At 45.0% G+C, this 23,868-nt stretch overlaps 3 long non-coding RNA genes across 3 annotated transcripts; 1 reads left to right on the plus strand and 2 right to left on the minus strand.

Moving 5' to 3' along the window:
- The first annotated feature begins 9,991 nt into the window (after positions 1-9,991).
- LOC308465767 lies at positions 9,992-11,784 on the plus strand. The gene is made up of 2 exons (XR_013980562.1): positions 9,992-10,602; positions 11,235-11,784. It is a non-coding gene; the product is annotated as an uncharacterized lncRNA (long non-coding RNA).
- A 3,141-nt stretch (positions 11,785-14,925) lies between these two features.
- LOC308465102 lies at positions 14,926-18,109 on the minus strand. Its single transcript, XR_013980244.1, has 2 exons — positions 17,964-18,109; positions 14,926-15,523 (listed from the first exon to the last, which is right to left on the minus strand). It is a non-coding gene; the product is annotated as an uncharacterized lncRNA (long non-coding RNA).
- Positions 18,110-21,298: 3,189 nt separating this feature from the next.
- LOC308465236 lies at positions 21,299-23,378 on the minus strand. Its single transcript, XR_013980379.1, has 2 exons — positions 22,528-23,378; positions 21,299-21,852 (listed from the first exon to the last, which is right to left on the minus strand). It is a non-coding gene; the product is annotated as an uncharacterized lncRNA (long non-coding RNA).
- Between the last annotated feature and the right edge of the window lie 490 nt (positions 23,379-23,868).

Consider the following 23,868-nt stretch of genomic DNA (forward strand, 5'->3'; position numbering starts at 1 on the left):
ACACCCAGTTCTTCTGCAAGTGGATGCATCCACTGGATCAAAAGACCTCTCACAAGCTATGTGCAAAGAAGATTCCTCCAGGAGCCCATGGGCAGGGTATGAAGGTTGCGGTTCTCACCTTCACTTATAAGAACATAAGAAGAGCTATTACAGATCAGGCCAATGGCCCACCTAGTCCAGCATCTTCAACTAGTGAATGAATCCATTGGCTGAGTCTTGTGGCAGCTTCAAGACAAAACCACCTACCGCTTCCTCCTCTTGTTCCAACCCATCCTGCACTCCACGCTCCAGCTCTGAAGCTCCCCCTGCCTCTGACTCTTGCCTCCTGACCAGCACAGTTCCCCACAAAACACAGGACTCCTCTCCTGGGTCAGATTCCATCTCCCCTTCCATGGTGCACACTTCTCAGAGTCCTGCCAGTCCCTGACACTAAGTATGTCAAAGCCTTGGTCCATCAACCTCAGTCTTGTCTATCCTGATTGGCAGTGGATCTCCAGTGGTTCAGAGAGCATCTCCCTGATCTACTTGGAGGTGCCAGAAGGTGCCAGGGAGTGAACCAGTGACCTTCATCATGTAATACAGGTGCTCTAGCACTGAACTACATTCCTTCTCCTTGGTTGACATTCAACAGGCTTGTCACCATATCATGTTCTTGTGACTACTGGATGTGTCTTACGGCTGGAAGCCACACCTGAAGCTTACATTGCATAACCAATGATCGCTCAAGTTGGGTGCCTCACCAAGGGTTCTGCTGATGAATTGACACCTAAACCTACAGGACTTTTATAAGTAATGTTTGAAGTTGATAGCATCCTGCAGAGAAGTGTGTGGGCATGATAATTGCTTAGGATGTGACTACTCTGCTCGTAATTGGCAGGAGGTGGTGGATTTGAGATAGGAAAATAATCTGGGTGGAATATACAGGTCAACCATGGGATAGCTTCATTCATATGCTGCATTCAGTAGGTCTTCCTCCCTTGCTTAGTGAATCAAACCCATCCAGTGCTTTGATTTGTTTCAGCTCATTTTCCATGGTAATCTACAGGAAAGTGGTGGAAATCATCTCGGAAGCTGGGCTAGGAGAAATCAGGGTATTCCCCTAACCAATGCTCAAATTCCCCATCATATGGAATCAGAACAATCAAAGAGCCGAGCTGGATCAGACCAGTGCCCTGCCTAGTATAGTATCACATTCTGACCCCATCTGCAAAGGAGAGATGATTCCCCCTTTCCAGAATTCCCTCAAGGAAGGCCACCAGGTGGGGATGGGTTAAGCAGCCAAATCCCTTCTATTTCAGTCTTGCTGGTATTCAATAATTTGTCCATCCCATCCTGTTTTGTCCAAAATGTTATGGTGGTCCTCCAGAGGTTCTTCAACCAGCTTTCCCATCAGCCCCCATCCAGTATGGGAAACAGTCAGAAATGATGAGATTTGTAGTCCATCAATATTTTGAAGGTTCCAAGTTTTCTGCCTGTGTCCTAGAAACATGTCTCAACCAATTGGGGATCACATATTAAATGCACACACATGGGTGTGAAGGAATTGGGAGCCCATGGCCATCCAGATGTTATTAAACTCCAACTGCAGTGAGTCCCAGCACAGATGCTCAATGGTCAAGTATGATGGGTACTGTAGTCCAGTAACATCTGGAGGCCATTTGTGCCCTACATCTGCTTAAAATGTGCATATGTTGGCTGTGACCTGGTGGTTTTGCCTACCTCATAGCAATAATCACAACTGGTTGGATATTGGGGCAATCCTCTGTTTTGTTCTGGTCCTGCAACTGATCTCCTTCACTGATTTTACTTGACTCTGTTATTATGGCCATCGCATAAGCTGCCCCAGGGCAGGTGGTGAAATATAAATACAAACAAGTCAACAACGAATAAGGAAACATCAGTCAAAGGGTGAGTCATCTGCCTGCTACAACAGATTGTATTGCTGGAACCTCCAGGTAGGGCTTGAAATGACTCCCTGTGTGAAATCTTGGAGAGCCTCTGCCAGAGCTAGATTAGCCAATAGTCACATGTTCCCATAAGGACAGAAGAAGATCCCATCTAGTCCAGCACCCTGTCCTCACTGTTGCCATTCAGATGCCTGTGTGAAACCTGCAAGCAGGACCCAAGCACAACAGCAACCCTCCCACCTGTTTGTTGTTGTTTAGTCGTTTAGTTGTGTCCGACTCTTTGTGACCCCCTGGACCAGAGCACACCAGGCACTCCTGTCTTCCACTGCCTCCCGCAGTTTGGTCAAACTCATGCTGGTAGCTTCGACAACACTGTCCCACCTTCTCGTCTTCTGTTGTCCCCTTCTCCTTGTGCCCTCCATCTTTCCCAACATCAGGGTCTTTTCCAGGGAGTCTTCTCTTCTCATGAGGTGGCCAAAGTATTGGAGCCTCAGCTTCAGGATCTGTCCTTCTAGTGAGCACTCAGGGCTGATTTCCTTCAGAATGGAGAGGTTTGATCTTCATGGACAAAGACAAAGACCCTTCCACTTAGGATTTCCATTAACTATCCACTTATCCAGTCTTATCTTCCATGAATTTCTTTGATCCTCTTCAAAATTTGTGAAAGAGTGGAGGTGAAACATGAGTCCCAAGGAAAAAGGGAAGCAGCTCCTCCAAAATGTCCCCATGGAATTGAACATTAAACCTGATATAAGTCCAGCTACCTCACCCTCCAGTAAGATTATGCTCACCCTCTTCCAAACTCAGGGTGGGATGAGCGACCAAATCTCGAGCAGAATAATCCTGAAACTCAAACATAAAGAGGCTATGTTTTATAGGATTTGCAGGGAAACTCCCACTAGGGATAGTCTGAACTAAATTTGCAATCATGTGGAACCAGATTTTTAAAACCATCTCTTCCATTATTTTAAATTTAGTCAACATGCCTCTTACTTTCTTTTTTTAAAGTATGTTCTTCTCTTTCACTGAAAGACTGAAAAAAGGGCCCCACCTTGACTGGAGTTGTGCACTTTTTAAAAATAGGTTCCTTTTCTGTCCCGCCCCCCCCCCATTTTCCCATCTTTGCGGCCACTCAATCTGTTCTCCCTGGGCATTCATTAAGGATATTTGCATCCTGCCCCCTATTGTTGGGATCCATCTGTCCTGAGAGACAATTTAGTGCACCTCTGAGGGTGAAGTTAAACCACTGGAGAATCACAGCACCTGTTGTGGCTGCAGAGACCACTAATTCACAACTGCTGCCTCCCATGTCATTTTTGCTACTTTAGCAACATCAAAGAGTCATCTCTGGGGCGCAAGCCTGGGCCATATGCATGCAGCTCCTGGGCTGCCCGGATGATAAGAACCCCCTCTCTGCCTTGCTGATGTGATCCAAAGGAAAATAAAGAGACGTGGCCCCTGTTTGGCTGCAGGAGTTGCTGGAAGGAGGCAAGGCAGACAGTATCTAACCTTCTTAAGGACTCCACTCTGTATCTGTGTAGGGTTTCTTCTCCTGATGATAACCTGCAAGGCAGCAGGAATGGCTTTTTCCTCAGGGTTTACTCCCAAAGCTTTTCTCACAAATAAGCATAACCACAAGGAAGCAGAGTAATATAAAAATATCTGAGCAGCTAATGGTAAATGATTACAATTGGACAACAGCCCCAAAGACTCAATGCCCATTCAGTGCGTTGAACACTGTGATAGATGTACCATGGTCTGACTCTGTAGCAAACATCCTCCTGTGTAAACCAGATTTTTACTCAAGAACACCAGGACTGAAATCTCACTTGATTTTTAGGCAAAGGACCATAGCATTGTGGCAGAGCAGTAATATAAAGGTGGCTCACTGGCAGAGCATCAAATCTGCATGCACAGGTAAAATCTGCAGCATCTGTCTAAAAAACTGCAGACTGATTGGCATAAGAGAATTCCTTATGTTCTACATTGAGACCAAGGCCCAGTGGCAGAGCATCTCCCTTTCCTGCCAAAGGTCCTAGGTTCAAACAACAACTCATACTGACAGAAGGCACCCACAGTCACAGGTGAATAACATACTTGAGAATACTCGAGTGTAACGGAAGATAGGAATCTGATGTAGGGATGAGTCAAAACTCATTAATGCAAGATGGTGGGGAGTTAAGGAAATCTGAGGTCAAGGGTGCGTCAAAAGCTCTTTCAGAATGCCACTGGTTTCTGAGATGGAATGCCTGGAGATGGTATAAAAAGCTCTTTTGTTCCAAGGGATCCTCATTCGCTCGACAACACTTGACTTGACAACAACGTCTTCTCAGTGATTGACCAGGTAAGTGTGAGGACCTCATTTTTTTTCCGTACTGTCAATGGATCTGCCATTCTTCAAGGGAGCCTTCTGCCAAATCTAATTGAGTAGGACCAATCGCTTTGCAGATTTGCAACCAGAGAGGTCAATGACTGCTAGTCACGATGGCTATGTTCTACCTCCACTGGCAGAGGCTGTTTGGCTCTGAATACCAGTTACTGGGAAGCAAAAGTGGGGAGACCTACCATTGCACTTGGGCCCTGCTTCCAGCCTTCCCATTAAGGCATCTGGTTGGCCACGATGAGAACAGGATGCTGGACAAGATGGGCCACCTTTGCATGATGCAGCAGGCTCTCCTGACATTTTTATAGGATGAGGCAAATTTATGGAGATTGAGGGTATCAATGGCTGTGGTGGCTATGTCTGGAGCATTGCACCTCTGAGCATCAGTTACTGGAAATTATAAGTGCTGCTGCTATGCTCAAGATATGCTCAAGATATGCTGCTATGCTCAAGATGCTTGTGATAACTTAGAAACTCATTAGCAACTTGGGACTTAGATACTTGGGCTCCCAACTTTCATAATCCACAGCCAGCCGGACCAAAGGTAAAGGGAGATGGGCATTGTATTCCACCCTGATGGAATGGCTGCTGTAAAGAATAGCGGTGGGACGAGCTTGATGAAACTCGTCCTTTAGCAAGGAAGGGGAAGAGGCCCTGCAGACCCATCTCTCCCCTTTCTAGAACCTGATGGAATTCCTAGTGATGTGCTGAAACTTTGAATGGCCTTTATCTTGATTAGATTGTTAAGTTCAACCCTTCCCAGAGGATCCAGGGATTGAACCTCGGACCTTCCGCATGCAAAGCCAATGCTCTACTTCTGAGCCACAGTCCTCCTCCATAGAAAGGAACATACAAAGTTGCCTTGTATGGAACCAGACCATAGGCTACAGATTGTTCAATGTTGTCTACCTTGACTGATAGTGGCTCTGCAGACCCAGCCCTGTCCGATTGAACCTGTGGCCTTCTTCTGCATGCAAAGCAATTGTGCTACCCACAGAGCTATGGGGCCATTCCCCCTCTTAGTCAAACTGTTGATCCTTCTCACCTACAGTAGCTGTTCCTCATTTGACTAGTCGTGGTTGTCTAGGAGTTTGTATCAGTGGCAAATCTACGATGGAGATGCTAATTACTGAACTGAGCAGGGCTTTGATATACAAAGCATATATTTTACTGCTGAGTAGTGGGATTTTTCTTTTGACATAGCATTTGTGAGAGCTTGAATGCTGTCTATAAATGCTATAAAATCAGGATTTAGGTGGAAATTTCTTTTTGTGCCTCGTTAGATTGTCTGGACTTGAGCAGGGACAATGAACCAATCTTGAATTCTGAAAACACAATTTAAAACTGTCAAATGTCCTAAAAGCAATGTTGACTTGGGAACAAAGCATCTCAATTCAGAGGCATCTGTGTTGTAGGGAAAGATCTCTCTGGGGCACCCTCTAAACCCTAAGGTGCAAGGATAAATATCGTATGAGCATGGATTGCAAAAGTTGCTGATGTTGCATGTCCACCACTGGTGGGAAATAATTTCCTTGGGAAATATTCTAGTATATTTAAGGAACATGCCTCAACCAATCAGGGATCATATATGAAACACACATACGGAGGTGTAAAATAAAGAAGGGGGACCAAGTAGCCCTCCAGATGTTGTTGGTCCCTGATTCCCATCACTCCTAGCCTGCATGACTGATAAGCAAAGAACGATGGAGGCTGGAGTCCAAAAATAACTGGAGGGCCTCAGGTTTCCCATTGATGATCAATAGGGTTGCCAAACCTCCAGGTCTAACCTAACACCTCCTTTCAAATGCCTGGCGGAGGCTTGAATCTCCAGGTGTTTAAGAATACCAATAATAATAAAAGTAATAATTCATTAAGAAGACTGTGCATACAACTTGCAAGCTTCATCCTAACAGAGCTGGCTGCAAATGACAGCTTAGATACTTGGGGAGGGCCTGCCCTGCTTGCTTCTCTCTTTCAACTAACCTCAGTCTCCAGGACCCATAACATCACAAGGAACCACCCCAGGGTCTCAGGTTTGGGCTCTAAAATATCATGGTTTGGGATGTTCCCCATGTGGCAACCCTACTGGTCTACGAAATGATGTTTATCAAAGGTAGGGAACCTCTGGACCCCCAGATGTTATTGGACTCTTATGTCTATCATCACCAACCAGCATGGCTAATGGAAGAAGAAAAATGAGAGTTCTAGTCCAACAACATCTGGAGGGATCACATACCTGCTTTACAGAATACCCCAAAAGCTGCTCCCTTGGAGAAACCAAATCAAAAAATGACTTTGGTCTTTCTCTCTCTCTCCATCCAGAAGTCATCAAAGCCATAGAAAAGATGAGCCAACAACGACTACAACAGGGAGGAGGTGGCTGTTGCTGTGGTGGCAACCGTGGAGGCGGTTGCTGTTGTGGTGGCCGTGGAAGAGGAGGAGGAGGAGGAGGAGGAGGCTGTGGCTGCTGTGGTGGCCGTGGAGGCGGTTGCTGTTGTTGTGGGGGCAGAGGTGGTGGTGGATCATCTCAACAAAGCCAGAGGAGTGGAGGATGCTGCCGTAGTGGTGGTAGTGGTGGTGGTGGAGGTGGTGGAGGATGTTGTGGTGGCCGTGGAGGTGGATCTTCTCAAGGTGGAAGCAGCAGTGGCGGAGGATGCTGCGGTGGTGGAAGCAGCGGTGGAAGCAGCAGCGGAAGCAGCGGCGGATGTTGCAGTAGTGGTGGCGGTGGTGGAAGTTCTCAGCAGAAGATGAAGTAGATGCCTCCAAAAAGACCTGAAATCCCAACCCACAATGACCACCACCTCTTCAAGATATCTTCTTGCAAAGCAAACAGTTGCTGTCTTTTCCAGATGATGAGCCAGATCTTCCTCTGGCATGGGAAACATCAGTCTTTCATTTTCCTACTATGACTACCTCTTTAAAGGCATTAAAAACTTCTTTCCTGCAAGCCTTTCAGTGTCATGGTGTTCTTTTCCTATCTTCACTTCTCCATACACACATAATGTTCCTACTCTTCATCCACATTGTCCTCCCTGCTCCCAAGCTCTGCAAGTAGTCCTTACACAGAACTTATGGGAGATGCTTGGGATTGAGCCTGAGACCTTCTTCATAAAGAAGGTTCTCTGCCACTGATTTAGGAGTCCTCCCAAAATAGGAAGCTGCCTAGATAATCTTGCCCACTATGGCGTACTGTGACTGGCTGCATCTCTCCACGGCACCCAAAAGAGGAAGATATTCCCCATCCTTTCCCATGTGTTCTTCTTTCAATTGGAGATGCTTTTGGCTAAACTTGCGACCCTCCTTCCATTATTGAGCTAGAATGATGGACCTACGGCCTCAGTATAAAGGAGCTTCCTATTTTCTTCTTCCATGGTGGAATATGCAGGTGGCTTTTAAGAAAACTTGATTTAAATTTGATCTCTTCAGTGAATGGTTCACTGTGTACCTACTATTTAACATCTGTTCTTATTTCAGGCAAAGATAGAGGTGTTCTTTTGAATCTCCTCCCAGCTTCCACCTTTTCCAAAAACACCCAGATGAGTCATCTTGTCTAATTCCTTGCCAATCAGACTCAACCTGATTACCACCTGAGAAGAGAAGTTAGTTAGAAAGGCTGATTAGGAAAATATATAGATGAATGTCTAGTGCTCTCCTTTGGGTTGTAAATCATAGTCGTCCTTTGTGCCCCAGTGGATTTTCCCTCCAATAAAATATATGAGGGGGTTGGGCTTCCAAAAAATGATGGACTGCCATTCAAATGGTGTGTGTGCACCGTGTCTATTTCAGGATAATTACGTTAAGACTTGGAAGGAGATAAAAAAAGAATTTGGAGATTTGGAATACATTAAACATCTCCTTTTGGGAAAGAATTTCCACGATAAAGATGAATGTGTTTCCAAGAATGATCTTTACGTTCCAATCAATTCCAGTGATCATGTGTGCAAGGTGTTTCAGAGATTGGCAGAGGGATATCTCAATATTTATTTGGCTGGGGGAGGACCCAGGATTAAGCACCAACTATTAAGTGACATTAAAGAGAGGGTCCCCTCCCCCCATTGCCAGACCTGAAAATGTATCATGAGGCAGCTTGTCTCTCCTGGGTCTGGGAATGGTTGACACTACAAAACACTTGCTGGATCTGGAAGGATTCGATAATTGCATGCTTACCTAGGTTATGAAAAGGTTAAAGTCCACAAAGGCTTTTTGAATCACCTGTTTAGAGAATTGATATATATTCTGTGGGCTAAGTATAAGGACCTGTTAGAGCCAAAAATGCCATGGTGGTTATCCCCGTTAGAAGCATTAACGGTAAAGGAAAAAAACCCATGAGAGATAATTGGGCAACTTACAAAGATTTATTGGAAGACAAAGAAAATAGGCTATTTAAAAAATAATAATTGAAGAAATTCAAACCCACTTAACGCACTGGTTGCAATATTTCCAATTACAGTGGTACCTCAGGTTAAGTACTTAATTCGTTCCGGAGGTCCGTTCTTAACCTGAAACTGTTCTTAACCTGAAGCACCACTTTAGCTAATGGGGCCTCCTGTTGCCGCTGCGCTGCTGGAGCACGATTTCTGTTCTTTTCCTGAAGCAAAGTTCTTAACCTGAAGCACTATTTCTGGGTTAGCAGAGTCTGTAACATGAAGCGTATGTAACCTGAGGTACCACTGTAAATGAGACATTCCGAAAAGACAAACAGAAGGGCTTTTCCACAGAAATATCAAGACTTGAGAAAGATCTAATTCAAACCATAAAAAATCACCCTCTAAAATGTACAGACTCCTCCTAGACTGGGAGGTCAAGGAGGAGGAAGTTAAATCAGTAATGGTCCAATGGGCCAAAGATTCTGGTCACAATATTCAAATGGAAGCATGGGAAAGGTTATGGAGGTAGGAACTGAAATTCACTGTGTGCTATGACCTGAAAGAGAATTTCAGGAGAATGCTTTACCGATGGTACTTAACACTTGTAAAACTAGCCAAAATGTACAAAACCAGGCCAGTCATAAGTTGGAGATGCAGAGAGGTGGAAGGCACGATGAACCACATGTGGAATTGTAAAAAAAAAAAAAAGGGAATTCTGGGATATAATTTATAATAAAATTAAGAAAATGTTTAAATTCTCCTTCTCCAATAAGCCTGAAGCTTTTCTGCTATGTATAATGCATAACGAAATTTAAAAAAAAATTAAGGAGAATTTTTATGTATGCAATAGCCGCAGCAAGAAGTTTAATTGCAGAAGTCTGGAAAGGAGATTCCATCCCTAACAAACTGGAGTGGCAAATGAAAATGTTAGAATATGCAAAGTTAGCAAGAATGACAGCAAAACTCCGAGATGACACAAAACAAACTTTCAATAGAAAATGGCATATTTACAGAGTATATTTAAAAGAACATTGTAAAAATCTAAATTCTCTGGGAGGCCTGAATTGACTTCTGCATGAAATTAGAGAGTTGTACAAAATCAATTTAACTGAAACAACTTCGGAGAGACAATAGAAAGTATGTAGCCGAAAATGTAGTTTAGGAACCACATTGTGGTGATCGGAAGTCATGATGGAATTTGTTATGTAGGAATCTAATTTTTTTCTCTCTCGGTAATATGTATCGATTCGGATTTGTTTTCTTGATTGTTTTGTTTTTGTTTTTTTAAACCAATAAAACATTAATATTATTTTTTTAAAAACGGCGTGTATGCACCATGTCATGCGATCGATTATTGCTCAGTTGGCAGAGCATAAGACTCTTAATCTCACAGTCATGGGTTCAACCCCCATGTTAGGCAAACAATTCCTGTATTACAGGGTATTGGATCAGATGACCCTCCTAGTGCCTTTCAGACCTACAATTCTATGAAAGTGGTGAGTAATCAAATACACATTTGATGGTTCATTGTAGCCATAAATGAATTTCCAAGGAATATGGATGAGCTCTGCCCACACCAAGTGATCTCATGAGAGAGAGAAACACCCCTGGTTTCCCCACCTTGGAACTCATATGGGATGTGTCCAGCAATCATTGCCCAGGTGACACAAGGACAACATGACTGAGACCCAAATGGATGGAGACATCATTCCTTGCTTGGAAATTCTGTGTGCAATGGCATGAGTCAAAGCCAAGGTTGCACAGCTCCAACTAATTAAGAAAGAGATTGGTACAAAATGCATAGGAAAAGAAAACAAATAAGCATGGCTGGGCCATGGCTCAATCGACAGGAGGGGTTGGCTAAGGAATAGTATAAAAAGGTGCTCTGGATGGGAAGCTGACATTCACAACAGCTGCACTTCCAGAGATCTCTTTGGTGAACCAGGTAAGTCAGTCAGTCTCTCTCTCTCTCTCTCTCTCTCTCTCTCTCTCTCTCTCTCTCTCTCTCCCACTCTCCCTCTCTCATCCTCCTTTCAGGCAGTGGTGACTGGTGCCCATTGGGACTGGCATGGTGGAAGGCCTTAGAAGCAATCTGGTTCCCTCCAATGCTGCTGGACTCCAGCTCTCATCATTCTCCTAACAAGTCTCAGCACTCTTAACAAACTACAGCTCCTATAATTATTTGGGGGAAGCCAGGACTATTTTTTCTTGGGGACTTAAATGTATGGTCTGAATGTGGTCTTGAGAGAAATCTGTTGCCCACCAATATTCCCATTAGCCGCAAGCATGGCCAATGTTCAAGGATGCTGGGAGTTGCCATCCAACAACATCTAGAAGACACCACATTGGCTACTCCTGGATTAGTGTGAGAGAGATGTTGGATAATTTCCATGCTGACTGGTGGGGCAGGAGGCAAGGAGCCCGACAGCAGGGTTGTTGTGAGAATAAAATGGGGCAGGGGAGGGTCATTTATAAATGCCTTGTGGGGCTCCCGGGAGAAAAGTTGGGATGCAAATGGAATCGTAAATAAACTGATTCAATAAAAGTAAGCCTAGTTCTGCCTTCTGTTTCCTACAGGTTCGCTTTGACAAGCAGGAAAGATGTGTTCCCGTCAGGACAAAGACCAATGCTACAAGCAGGAGAAAGAGGAAGGGTCCTGCTGTGGTGGCCGGAGGTCTTCCACCAGTGAGGACCGAGGTTCCTGCTGTCTGGGACGGAGAAACAGCGGAGGGTGTCATGGCAATCGGGGTTCATCCGGCTGTCACGGGAAGCAACAAGAGCAGCAGCAGCAGCAGCAGCAGCAGCAGCAGCAGGTCTTCCAAGTGCCATCTCAGCAGCTGAAGTAACACCAAGGAGAATTCCTAGAAGGGCCTAATTCTGCAGGAATTAGGTGGAGTCATTTCAACTACAGTTCCTGAGCATTTGAGGCACTCTCAGCTTTATCCCTGCAACAAATTCCACCACCCCAATGCTCCTAATTCTCAGCTACCTCTTCTCCCCTTCTAAGGGGGTCATCCCATGTGATATTTGGAGCATGAGAAGAGCAAAGAGAATCATCCAGCTATTTCTATTTGCTGTTCATTTGCACACATGGGTGAATAAATAATAAACAATTAGTAATAATGAACTCCTGAGCTTTGATTTCTTTTAAACTTTTTTATTTTAAGAATCTCTGCATTTCATCCAAAGAATCATCCATTTCAATCCCGTGAATGACCAATGTCAATGTCATGTTGATGTAGGTTCATAGGAAGTTGCATTCTCCTGAAACAGAGCCTTAGTCATGTAGCTCAGTATTGCATACATTGATTATTGTGTACATTATTGTGTACAGTGGCTCTCCAGGGTTTCAGGTAAGGGAGGCAGTGATGCTTCTGAATTCCAGTTGCTGGGAATCCCAGGAAGGAAGAGTGCTCTTGCATAGCCTCCAACATTTCTCTGATGAAAATAGGGAGGTCCTATGCCATTATTATTATTATTACTATCATCAGCATCAGCATCAGCACCAGCATCTTCATCATCAATATTCCACCTATCTGACTCACTTGTGAGTCACCCTGGACAGCTTCCAACATAAAAAAACACAATAAACCTCAGTATATGTAGTTTCCTTCAGATGTCTTTTACAGGTTGTATAGTGACTTATCTCTTTGGCTCAGGGGTTGGATAACTTCATACCCTCCAACATTTCTCCAGTGAAAAGAGGGATGTCCTAAGGAAAAGCAGGACATTGTGGGGTCAAATAAAAAACCGGGACAGCTTCTATAAATCCAGAATTGTCCCTGGAAAATAGGGGCACCTGGAGGGTTTACTCTTGGGGTTTTGCACTGTGAAAATAGGATATTGAATGAGATGCATCATTGGCCTGATCTATCACGATTCTTCTTTTGTTTTGGGGAATGCCAGGTATTGAACCTGGGACATTGGTTTGTTTGTTTTTATTGAAAGCCGGTTTGGAGGACTTATCCTCAAAGCGAGCTTTTAAACACATTCAATGAACAAACAGACACAAACACGTAAAATACCTTACTCTTATACAATGTCTCCTTGTTAAAGTTTGTTGGGTCGTATATCTTTTGACCCACTGAGTCTGCTGCAATGGCCCTGCAATAAATTTGATTTATTGCCACTCCGACAAACTTCCAATGGCACCCACATGCTTCCACTCCATGCACTGCCACTCTCCTCAGTTGCCAGTGTTAACAGAAAAATCCGAGGGCTCCCTTGGACAAAAAACAAAGACACCAACCGGGATTACTTGGAGCAAAACAGCAGCCTGTAGGCTTGGCCTTTATTGATCTGTTGCAACAGGGTGCTCCCCTCACCTGCAGGAGAGAGGAGAGATCTCGGAAAATGGTGTGCAAGGCCTTATAAAGACTTTTGAAATTGCCACCCTGTAGATCAAGACAACCCCCCAGAAACATCATACATACATCACAGAAGGGGTGTAACCTAAGACCACCCCTCAGATACATCACACCTGCATCACAGGAAAGGCGGTCTAAAACAGAAATTTGAATGTTGTTTTTCTCCTGTCCTTGTTTATCTCCTATCTGGCAGGTTACTTGATTGGATTTCCTGGGTAGCCTGGCCAGTCTTTTGTAATGATAAATACTTAGTTCCTGGGCCAGGTCACAGGCTCACACCCTATTCAAACACAGACATACTCTTAAGACAGGATTTGTGAAGGAAAAGACAATGGGGAGGCTTTTCCATTTTGACCCTGCAGAGAAAAGATTTGGTCAGTTTAGGAATCAAAATGGTTTCAGGTTGGCCTTCCTGTGCTGATCTATGTATGTGCTTGGTTGGTACACTTATGAACATTACCATATATTTAAGACCATAAAATTCCTATCACACCAGATAATAGCAGAGTTCACAAGCAGCATAAAATGGCTTGTCTGTGTCTACGTGGTGTCCTCAATAACTCAGGTTGACACCAGTGCTTCTAATCTAAAACTCTTTATTTAGAAACATTCAAAACAGAAAAGAAAAACCTACAGAATCTAGCTGCATGTTTGCAGCTTTCTGCCTCTTAACAACCTTGCTAACGTTCTCAGACAGACTGCTCTCCAGAGAGAGCTCAGCCCCCACAGAGCACAGATCAAAGGAAAAAAGCACAGATCATGTGGGCAGTGCACCCAGTTGATAAGAACCATGCTCCTGAAGTGTTAACTCCTGACAGTCTAGAACCACAACACACCTGAAGCCCATCTGATGACAACCAGTTGGGTCCACAGGGACACCACAGATCCAACCCAAAGGAAGGACTGTAACTCACTGGTAAAACTGCTGTTTTGCATGAAGGAGGGGCTAGGTCCAATCACTAGAAAGCTGCAGCTGCCAATCAGTGTAACTGACCTTGAGCTAGATGGACCAATCATCTGCAACAGGGGTGCCAATCTGAATGAAGTATTGTGGGGGGCCACTTAAGCCACACCCCACACCATTTGAATGACAATGCCTATTAACTTCTTGGGGGCCCAGTCCCCTCAAATATTTTAAGGGAGGGAGAAGCCACTACGGCCCTTAGGAATTGGCTCCTATGATCTACAACCCTAAGGAGAGCATTAGACATTCTTCTATATATTTTCCTAATCAGACTTTCTGGCTAACTTCTCGTGTCATGTGATAATCAGGTTCTGTTTGTTTGGCAAGGAATTAGACAAGATGACTCATCTGGGTGTTTTTGGAAAAGGTGGAAGCTGGGAGGAGATTCAAAAGAACACCTCTGTCTTTGCCTGAAATAAGAACGGATGTAAAATAATAGGTACAAAGTGAACCGTTCACTGAAGAGGTCAAATTTAAATCAGGTTTTCTTAAAAGCCACCTGCATATTCCACCGTGGAAGAAGAAAATAGGAAGCTCCTTTATACTGAGACCGTAGGTCCATCATTCTATCTCAATAATGGAAGAAGGATCCTAAGTTTAGCCAACAGCATCGCCAATTGAAAAAAGATCACGTGGGAAAGGATGGGGGATATCTTCCTCTTTTTGGGGCCCTGGAGAGATGCAGCCAGTCACAGTAGGCCATACTGGGCAAGATTATCTAGGCGGCTTCCTATTTTGGGAGGACTCCTAAATCAGTGGCAGAGAACCTTCTTTATGAAGAAGGTCTCAGGTTCAATCCCAAGCATCTCCCATACGTTTTGTGTAAGGACTACTTGCAGAGCTTGGGAGCAGAGAGGACAATGTGGATGAAGAGTAGGAACATTATGTGTGTATGGAGAAGTGAAGATAGGAAAAGAACACCATGACACTAAAAGGCTTGCAGGAAAGAAGTTTTTAATGCCTTGAAAGAGGTAGTCATAGCAGAAAAATGAAAGACTTATGTTCTCCATGCCAGAGGAAGGTCTGGCTCATCATCTGGAAAAGACAGCAACCATTTGCTTTGCAAGAAGATATCTTGAAGAGGTGGTGGTCATTGTGGGTTGGGATTTCAGCTCTTTCTGGAGGCATCTACTTCATCTTCTGCTGAGAACTTCCACCGCCGCCACCACCGCAACATCCGCCGCTGCTTCCACCACTGCTTCCACCGCTACTTTGACCGCTGCTCCTGCCACCACAGCATCCTCCTCCGCTGCTGCTTCTGCTTTGAGAAGATCCACCTCCACGGCCACCACAACATCCTCCACCACCTCCACCACCACCACTGCCACCACTATGGCAGCTTCCTCCACTCCTCTGGCTTTGTTGAGATGATCCACCACCACCTCCACGGCCACCACAACAGCCTCCTCCTCCTCCATGGCCACCACCACCATGACAGCCTCCTCCTCCTCCACCACCACTTCTGCCGCCACAACAGCCACCTCCTCCTTGTTGTTGTTGTTGTTGGCTCATCTTTGCTATGGCTTTGATAACTTCTGGATGGAGAGAGAGAGAAAGACCAACGTCATTTTTGATCCGGTTTCTCCAAGGGAGCAGCTTTTGGGGTATTCTGTAAAGCAGGTATGTGATCCTCCAGATGTTTTTGGACTAGAACAGGCATAGGCAAACTCTGGCCCTCCAGATGTTTGGGGCTATACTTCCCATCATCCCTGACCACTGGTTCTGTTAGCTAGGGATGATGGGAATTGTAGTCCCAAACATCTGGAGGGCCAGAGTTTGCCTATGCCTATACTAGAACTCTCATTTTCCTTCTTCCATTAGCCATGCTGGCTGGTGATGATAGACATAAAAGTCCAATAACATCTGGGGGTCCAGAGGTTCCCTACTTTTGATAGACATCATTTCCTAGACCAGCAGGGTTGCCACGTGAGGAACATCCCAGACCCTGATATTTTAGAGCCCAAATCTGAGACCCTGGGGTGGTTCCTTGTATTGTTATGTGTCCTGGAGACTGAGGTCAATTGAGAGAGAAAAGCAAGCAGGGCAGACCCTCCCCAAGTATCTGGGCTGTCATTTGCAGCCAGCTCCTGGTGAGATGAAGCTTGCCAATCTTCTGAATGAATTATTACTTTTACTTCCACTATTATTCTTACTGGCATTCTTCCACACCTGGAGATTCAAGACCCCACAAGGCATTTGAAGGGAGTCAAAGAAAACCTGGAGACTTTAGGTTAGACCTGGAGGTTTGGCAACCCTGTTGATCATCAATGGGAAACCTGAGATCCTCCAGTTGTTTTTGGACTCCAGCCCCCATCATTCTTTGCTATCAGTCATGCTGGCTAGCAGTGATGGGAATCAGGGACCAACAACATCTGGAGGGATACAGGTTCCCCCTTCCCTATTTTATACCTCTATATGTATGTTTCATATAGGATCCCTGATTGCTTGAGGCATGTTCTTTAAATATACTAGAATATTTCCCAAGGAAATTTATTTCCCACCAGTGGTGGATATGCAACATCAGCAACATTTGTAATACATGCTGCTGCTCATACGATATTTATCCTTGCACCTTAGGGTTTAGAGGGTGCCCCAGAGAGATCTTTCCCTACAACACAGATGCCTCTGAATTGAGATTCTTTCCCCCAAATCTACATTGCTTTTAGGACACCTGGCAGTTTTCAATTGTGTTTTCAGAAATCAAGATTTGTTCCTTGTCCCCACTCCTGTCCAGCCAATCTAACCAGGCACAAAAAGAAATGCCATAAAAACCCTCTAAATTTCCAGCTACATCCTGATTTTACAGCCATTTATAGACAGTAGTCAAGCTCTCACAAAATGCTATGTCAATCGAGAAATCCCATTACTCAGCACTAAAACACATGCTTTGTATATCAAATCCCTGCTCAGTTTTTTTTTTTAAAAAGCATCTCCATCATAGATTTGCCACCGCCAAATACTCATGGACAACCATAGCTGGTCAGAGGAGGAACAGCTAGGTGAGATAGACCAACAGTTTGACTAAGAGGGGGAATGGCCCCATAGCTCTGTGAATAGCACAATTGTTTTGCATGCAGAAGAAGGCCATAGGTTCACTCAGACAGGGCTGGGTCTGCAGAGCCGCTACCAATCAAGGTAGACAACATTGAGCAATCTGTAGCCAATGGTCTGGCTCCATACAAGGCAACTTTGTTTGTTCCTATGGAGGAGGACTGTGGCTCAGAAGTAGAGCATTGACTTTGCATGCAGAAGGTCCCAGGCTCAATCCCTGGATCCTCCAGGAAGGGTTGGGAGAAGATCCAGTCTGAAACCCTGGAGAGCTGCTGCCCATTAGAATAGGCAGCACTGAGCTATATGAACCCAACAATCTAATCAAGATAAAGGCCATTCAGAGGTTCAGCACATCACTAGGAATTCCATCAGGCTGCAGCAGGGGGAGAGATGGGTCTGCAGGACCTCTTCCCCTTCCTTGCTAAAGGACGAGTTTCACCAGGCTCATCCCATCACTATCGTTTACAGCAGGATGGAATACAATGCCCATCTCCCTTTACCTTTGGTCTGGCTGGCTGTGGATGATGAAAGTTGGGAGCCCAAGTATCTAAGTCCCAAGTTGTTAATGAGTTTCTAAGTTATCACAAGCATCTTGAATTTGGTTTGGTAAAATATTTGCATGAAAGCAAGACAAGACAAAAGAGCCTACGGGAATCTGACAAAGACCCATCTTGTCCAGCATGCTGTTCTCATAGTGGCCAACCAGATGCCTGAGCACAACAGCTTCCCAGTAACTGGTATTCAGAGCCAAACAGCCTCTGCCCGTGGAGGTAGAACATAGCCATCGTGACTAGCAGCCATTAACCTCTCCGGTCGCAAATCTGGAAAGCTATTGGTCCTACTCAATTAGATTTGGCAGAAGGCTTCCTTGAAGAATGATAGATCCATTGACAGTCCAGAGAAGAGTGAGGTCCTCACACTTACCCGGTCAATCACTGAGAAGACGTTGTTGTCAAGTCAAGTGTTGTCGAGCGAATGAGGATCCCTCGGAACAAAAGAGCTTTTTATACCATCTCCAGACATTCCATTTCAGGCACCAGAGACATTCTATTAGAATTTTTGACGCACCCATGGCCTCACATTTCATTAACTCCCCACCATCTTGCATTAATGAGTTTTGACTCATTCCTACATGAGATTCCTATCTTCCGTTACACTTGAGTATGTTATGCACCTGTGTCTGTGGGTGCCTTCTGTCAGGATGCAACACCTGACTTCACCATCTAGCCCCATCCACATGGACTGGCAACTGCTCTTGAGGGGCTCAGGGTGGGAGGCTCTCCTAGAATTACCTGGAAGTGTTGTTGTTTGAACCTAGGACCTTCTGTACTAAAGGAAGATGCTCTGCTACTGGGCCTTGGTCCCAATATAGAACATAAGGAATTGTCTTACACCAAGTCAATCTGCAGTGTTGCCGAACTAACAGGGAGGATAAGAGGAGATATGGTACAAAAAGTGAATAAGGAGTCGGTTATCTTTAAGGAATGGGGGTGCTGTGGGTTAAACCACAGAGCCTAGGACCTGCTGATCATAAGATCGGCGGTTCGAATCACTGCGATGGGGTGAGCGCCTGTTGCTCGGTCCCTGCTCCTGCCAACCTAGCACTTTGAAAGCACGTCAAAGTGCAAGTAGATAAATAGGTACCACTCCGGTGTGAAGGTAAACAGCGGTTCCGTGCGCTGCTCTGGTTCTCCAGAAGCAGCTTAGTCATGCTGGCCACATGACCCAGAAGCTGTACGCCGGCTCCCTCAGCTAATAAAGTGAGATGACCGCCACAACCCCAGAGTCGGCCACGACTGGACCTAATGGTCAGGGGTCCCTTTACCTTTTATCTTTAAGGAATACATCATAATTTATGTGGAACAAGTAGAATTTCTGGCAGATATTGAGTGAATCCAGAAAATGATTAGAGTGAAAGGAGAGTAAAGTCAAGATAGAAGAAGAGATTAAAGAAATAATGAAATGCATTTAAGCTAGTTGGAAAAATAAAGTAGCGTAACAAGAATGGCTGGAAGTCACTTGGTGGGTGTCTGTGTGGGGTAGGTATGTAGGTATGTTGATATGTACAGTATAGGTAGGTATTATATAGAGTAATGTAGGTATGGTTTATGTTAAGAAAATAAGGTAGTGTGTTGTGTATGTGTATTGTGTAAATGTATATGTATGCGTTTTATATGTTAATAAATTTTAAAAAGTCAGTCTGCAGTGTTTCAGACAGGGTGCCTTTCTAAGCTCTAGTTAGGGAGGCTGCTCTGCCACTAAGCTACCTTTATACATAGCTGTCAACTTACAGATTTCAAAATAAGGGACCAGCAGCCTTGAAAATAAGGGATCAGCAGCCAAAATAAGGGATTTTGCTTAGCTTATGCACGTTGGGGCTGCCATCGTCCTGCACGAGGAGTTCCATCGGCCCTTCCCCGCCTGAGAGAGAGGGAGAGAGACTCTCTCCTGTGAGCCCGGCATGAGGCAGTTGCGGTGGCACTGCGGCTGTTGAAGTGCCGCCCTTCTGCGTCCCTCCACATCCCCTCCTCTTCCTCCTCCCTCAGGCCGCCTCCTCAGCCTCTGCTGTTGCCGCCTCCGGCTTCCCCTAGCAACGCGGTGGAAGTCTCGCAAGAGAGGGGCTGCCTGCCCGCCCGCCGCCACCCGTCTCCTCATGACGCGCCCCTGAGGGGGAAAAGGGAGAGACGGAGAAGCGGCAGCTCGAGCGCGCTCTCTCTCTCGTGCGGCGGAGGACCCCGAGCCGCTGCTTCCCTCCTGAGCCGGGTGAGCATGAAACCTGGGAAATTTAAGGGACATCATCAATCCGGGACAGCAGCAGGAAACGGCACTGGGATAAGGGAGTTTCCCGCCAAATAAGGGACGGTTGACAGCTATGCCTTTATATTACTGCTCTGCCACAGTGCTATGGTCCTTAGCCTAAAAATCAAGTGAGTATTCAGTCCTGTGTTCTTGAATAAAAAGCTGGTTTACACAGGAGGCTGTTTTCTACAGAGTCAGACCACTGGTACATCTATTACTGTTAAACACACTGAAAGGGCATTGAGTCTTTGGGGTTTTAGGCAGGGAGCTTTTCACAGCCCTATCTGGAAATGCCAGGACTGTACCTGGCACTTGCTGTATGCTCTGCCACTAAGCTGTGACCCTTACTGTTGCTTGCTTGTAATCATTTACCATTAGTTGCTCAGATATTTTTATATTACTGTCTTATACAGTGGCATGGGGGCAGACGGGGCTCATCATATTCAGAAGGTAGTTCATCTAGGAGAAGGAAAACTGTGATCCAAATCTCTCCTGCCTTGTGGTTATACTCATTCGTGAGAAAGGCTTTGGAAGTGAACCCTGAGGAGAAAGCCATTCCTGCTGCCTTGTGGGTTATCATCAGGAGAAGAAACCCTACACAAATACAGAGTGGAGTCCTTCAGAAGGTTAGATAGTGTCTTCTATGTCTCTTTTGAGCACTTCTTGCAAGCAAACAATCTCCCAGGTTCAATACCGGGCATTCCCATAAGAACAAAAGAAGAATCATGATAGATCAGGCCAATGAGGCATCTCATTCAATATCCTATTTTCACAGTGCAAAAACCACAGGAGTAGACCCTCCAAGTGTCCCTATTTTCCAGAGACAGTTCTGGATTTACAGAAGCTCTCCTGGTTTCTGATTTGATCCCAGAATGTCCCACTTTTCCTTAGGACATCCTTATTTTCATTGTAGAAATGTTTGAAGGTATGGAATTATCCAACCCCTGAACCAAAGAGATAAGTCACTATACAACCTTTATAAGACAACTGAAGGAAACCACGTATACTGAAGTTTATTTATTTTTTATGTTGGAAGCTGTCCATAGTGATTCACAACTGAGTCAGATGGGTGGAATATTGATGATGATGATGATGATGATGATGATGATGATAATAACAATAGAAATAGGACCTCCCTATTTTCATCAGAGAAATGTTGGAGGCTATGCAAGAGCACTCTTCCTTCCTGGGATTCCCAGCAACTGGAATTCAGAAGCATCACTGCCTCCTTTACCTGAATCCGTGGAGAGCCACTGTACACAAGAATGTACACAATAATCAATGTATGCAATACTGAGCTACATGACTAATGCTCTGTTTCAGGAGAATGCAACTTCCTATGAACCTACATCAACATGACATTGACATTGGTCATTCACGGGATTGAAATGGATGATTCTTTGGATGAAATGCAGAGTTTCTTAAAATAAAAAAGTTTAAAAGAAATAAAAAATCAAGAGTTCATTATTATTAATTGTTTATTATTTATTCTCTCATGTGTGCAAATGAACAGCAAATAGAAATAGCTGGAGGTCTCTCCTTGCTCTTCTAATGCTTCAAATGTCACAGGAGATGTTCCCCTTTGAAGAGGAGAAGAGGCAGCTGAGAATTTGGAGCACTGGGGTGGTGGAATTTGTTGCAGGGATAAAGCTGACAGAACGTATTGAGAGTGTCTCAAGTGCTCAGAAACTGGTGTTGAAATGATTCCACCTAATTCCTGCAGAATTAGGCCCTTCTAGGAATTCTCCTTGGTGTTACTTCAGCTTCTGGGATGGCACTTGGAAGACCTGCTGCTGCTGCTGCTGCTGCTGCTCTTGTTGCTTCCCATGACAGCCGGATGAACCCCGATTGCCATGACACCCTCCGCTGTTTCTCCGTCCCAGACAGCAGGAACCTCGGTCCTCACTGGTGGAAGACCTCCGGCCACCACAGCAGGACCCTTCTTCTTTCTCCTGCTTGTAGCATTGGTCTTTGTCCTGACGGGAGCACATCTTTCCTGCTTGTCAAAGCGAACCTGAAGGAAACAGAAGGCAGATCTGGGCTTACTCTTGTATAATTGGTTAATTTCTGAATGCATTTGCATCCCAACTTTCGTCCTGGGAGCCACACAAGGCATGGATATTAATGACCCTCTCCTGCCCCATTTTATTCCCACAACAACCCTGCTGTTGGGCTCCTTGCCTCCTGCCCCACCAGTCAGCATGGAAATTATCCAACATCTCTCTCACACTACTCCAGGAGTAGCCAATGTGGTGTCTTCTAGATGTTGTTGGATGGCAACTCCCAGCACCCCTGAACACTGGCCATGCTTGCGGCTAATAGGAGTATTGGTGGGCAACAGATTGTTCTCAAGACCACATGCAGACCATACATTTAAGGCCCCAAGAAACAACTTTAAACAGTCCTGGCTTCCCCCAAATAATTATTGGAGCTGTAGTTTGTTAAGAGTGCTGAGACTTGTTAGGAGAATGATGGGAGCTGGAGTCCAGCAGCATTGGAGGGAACCAGATTGCTTCTAAGGCCTTCCACCATGCCAGTCCCAATGGGCACCAGTCACCACTGCCTGAAAGGAGGACAGGGGAGGGAGGGAGGGAGGGACAGAGACAGACAGAGACAGAGACAGAGACAGAGACAGAGACAGAGACAGAGACAGAGACAGAGACAGAGACAGAGACAGAGACTGACTTACCTAGTTCACCAAAGAGATCTCTGGAAGTGCAGCTGTTGTGAATGTCAGCTTCCCATCCAGAGCACCTTTTTATACTATTCCTTAGCCAACCCCTCCTGTCAAGTCAGCCATGGCCCAGCCATGCCTATTTGTTTTCTTTTCCTTGGATTTTGTACCAATCTCTTTCTTAATTAGTTGGAGCTGTGCAACCTTGGCTTTGACTCATGGCATTGCACACAGAATTTCCAACAAGGGATTATGTCTCCATCCATTTGGGTCTCAGTCGTGTTGTCCTTGTGTCACCTGGGCAATGATTGCTGGACACACCCCATATGAGTTCCAAGGTGGGGAAACCAGGGGTGTTTCTCTCTCTTATGAGATCACTTGGTGTGGGCAGAGCTCATGCACATTCCATGGAAATTCAGTTATGGCTACAATGAACCAAAACGACATTATGTACACATTCAATTACTCACCTTCTCTATCAGAAAATTGTAGGACTGGAAGGCACTAGGAGGGTCAAGTAGTCCAATAACCTGTAATGCAGAAATTGTTTGCCTAATATGGGGCTTGAACCCATGAGCCTTAGATTAGGAGCCTCATGCTCTACCGACTGAACTATCCTGCAGCCCATGCTCACTGGCCTGACAGGAGTCTGCAGGATTTCCAGAAGTGGTGTGTTTCATCTCTACAGTGATGGCCACCAGCTTGTATGGCTTTAAAAGGGGATACAACCTATTAGTGCAGATCAGATTAACAGTGGCTCCCAGCCATGAGAGCTACGTTCTCCCAGTGTTATATGCTGTATGCCTGAGCGTAATACCAGTCACTGGGAATCATCAGTAGGAAGAATTGCTGCTTGTGGGCTTCCCATTGTGGGTCACTTGATTGGCCACTGTAAGGACAGGATGCTGGACTAGATTGGTCGTTGACCCAGCAGCCAGGTTGGTTTTATTCTCTCTTTTTTAAAATTTTATTTATTTATTTTGTTTTTCAAATCAAAATTTCATAGAGATATATCAAACATCAATCATAAAAACAAGAATCCAAGGAATCTCCTGGCCTCCCACCCTCCCCTTTGTGGGTCCTGTTATTTATCATTTCCTTCTGCATCTTTTATGATAGTCCAAATATTTTACATCTCCATTGTTTCCAGAATTCACTCTTAAACTACAAGTCATATTCCAATCCTTACTAACGATTTTAACTGTTTACAATGGTCTTTAAGATATTATAATTTTTCCCCATTCCTTATGGAAATTTTGGCCTTCCTGATTTCTGATTCTTCCGGTCCTTTTGGCCATTTCAGCATCGTCCATCAACTTCATCTGCCATTCTTCTCTGGTAAGGACTTGGTCTTCT

This window comes from Podarcis pityusensis, assembly GCF_964106645.2.
Source record: "Podarcis pityusensis genome assembly, chromosome: 16".
NCBI classification, from domain to species: Eukaryota; Metazoa; Chordata; class Lepidosauria; order Squamata; family Lacertidae; genus Podarcis; species Podarcis pityusensis.